Source organism: Gavialis gangeticus, unplaced genomic scaffold (genome assembly GCF_001723915.1).
Source record: "Gavialis gangeticus isolate Ggan-Ray unplaced genomic scaffold, GavGan_comp1, whole genome shotgun sequence".
NCBI lineage: Eukaryota > Metazoa > Chordata > Crocodylia > Gavialidae > Gavialis > Gavialis gangeticus.
The window spans coordinates 46,898,294-46,900,685 of record NW_017729000.1 but is presented as its reverse complement, the minus strand read 5'-3'; the positions used below and the strand labels follow the sequence as shown (position 1 = coordinate 46,900,685).

General features: G+C 45.4%; 1 protein-coding gene across 1 annotated transcript in view; it reads right to left on the bottom strand.

The window, feature by feature from the left end:
• PFDN1 (prefoldin subunit 1) overlaps positions 1-2,392 on the bottom strand; it is a 64,759-nt gene that overhangs the window by 29,531 nt on the left and 32,836 nt on the right. The window lies entirely within an intron of this gene.

Genomic DNA, 2,392 nt, shown 5'->3' with positions numbered 1-2,392 from the left:
AACCCCCCCCCCCCCCCAAAAACAAACAAAAAAACAACAGGCGAGTGTTCCCTCCACAAGGAACTGGCACTGGAAGATATTACAATATCAGTTCAGCGCTAGGAGGGCCAGAACCAGCCCTGACACCCTCCCACAACACCACAATACCGCATTCGAGTAGGGAGATGTTTTGTAGGCACACACACAGTTACAAGAAAGATGTCGGATACAGTTATGGGGGTAGGGAAGAGTCCAAGATTTAGAAAGTCCTGGCAATCCTTTAGATGTAGTAGTGGGATTCAGTCAAGCAGTCCCCTCTTGGACCCACCCAACCGGAAGCAAGTAAGTACTGGCACTGTCCTGTGATGTGCTCTACATAGATGTCCCTGGACCAGCGGACAGTGTCAAACATCATGAGATGCCACATCAGCTTGCTGTAGCAGTGGGATATGCAGCAGGCATGCAGAACGCTCTCGTCACTGGGGTCCCATGCTCCAAGTGCCCTGACAACCAGCTCCTCAACCGTCACATCATAGCCCCAGCTCGACAGGATGTCTGCCAGCAACTGGTACTTCTCATGCTTCCTTTCACAGGCTTTAACAAAGGCTTGGTGCTGGGTCTCAAACAGGATGGTGACATCTACCGTCACATTTGCTGTCCTCATTGGTCGCAATGATGTCCAGGAGCAGCTGACTTTTGCAGCCTAGGATGATGCAGTTGATGGATACAGACCCTGCTGAGACCAGGATGGCCTTGGCCAGTCAGTCCTGGACAGCACTGTGGCACAGCTGCCACGCTCTTGCATGGGGTACACAAGACATGGGGGAGGGTCCCTGCATCATAGCCACAAAGTCAAGGCCTTTGATCTACATTTGATCTTAGCCAAAAAAAAGATCAAGATGCTGATGGGAACCTACCATAAAGAAATTAGCACAGCCCACCTGGACAAAATTTATGGTATCATCCATTGAGCACAGTCCTCCTGAACACCAACTGTCTTCAGGTCATGGTGAGCCACCACACTGCATATACTTCAACTTCCTCTTCACTCCTACAGCTGAGTTGCATCTTTCTTTCCCATTTTAATAATAGCTGTTTCTTCACCAGCATTATATGTCTGGCAAACATCACCAAATTGGGCCTCAAACAGTTCACTAAGAATCCCCGTCAGCCTCTCTCAGCCTGTTGCATATAGTTCCTGTGGCCCCACCTTCCATGAGATGAAGCCAGACCAGGTTTCCCTGTGCCTCATCTGCACATAAATTTTCAGAGGATCCCAAGACTCATGGCAAGAACACCCAGTCCCAGTCATGAGTGGGTGCTAGTTAGCACATAGATCCTTTCTGGGTGGTATCTGGAGTAGTGCTGAGCTGTGCCGAGTAGTGGGGTCACCATGGCTTGAAGTGTTGACGACTCTGGGGAGGCCCACCCAGTGAACAACATGGTAAATCCTGAGCCTTTTGGCTTTAGACTAATATCTTGCATAGTTTATATTACGTATAAGTAGATGCCAAAGTCCGACTTAAAAATGTGTTTATGGAGTACTTGTGCTAAAACTTGCAGCAGCTCCAGAAAAGATAAATTGCACCAGTTCTGGAAGAACTAAGTCTATGGGCTTTACATGCAAATTACTACAGCTCTGTTTATTTCAGTCTTATGAAAGGCTGCAGGGGACAGAGGGGCCTCCTCCCCAAACTTATTTTCCATGCAGTATCAATGGGTAGGGGACAAATTCAAGACAAACCTCCAGTAATTAGATTCTATATCTGGAAAGTTATATCAAATTTATAATTTTTTCATATATAGAACCTAATTATTGGGGGGGTCATCCTATAATCAGGGTAGTCATATTCAAATAAATACAGTACATTCACATTCAGAAGTTATTCACTCTCATCCTCCATGTTCTGAAATGAGAAATATTTGAAACATCTGCTTTCAGTATAACAAAAGGTATTCCAACTACTCAGTCAACAGGCTAAGAAAACCCAGCTATGTAATAGAGGTCATCATCTACTTAAGATTGCATGGACTGTACTCAATGACAGATGAAAAACACTCTACTTAAAATTGGCTTCAATCCTTTTCACCCCTCCTTGCAACACAGTTGCCAACCTCCTGGTTTTCTGGATGGCCTTAATTTTGAGAGATCACAGTTTTGCAGCTGAACTTTAGGCATACATTGTATAACTATTCAAACATGCCAAAAGTGTAGGGGTGCACCAATACATCGGTCCGATATTGGATTGGTACTGATATAAAGAAAATGATCTATATTGTATATCAGCCTTAAGTGGCCAATATTTGGGCCAATAAATGCCTGTGCTGTGCACAACCACAGCGCAGCATGTAGGCAGTGAAGACAGCCCGTAGCGTGGTGAGCTGCCTCCAGCTGGTAAGTTTTTTTTTGCTT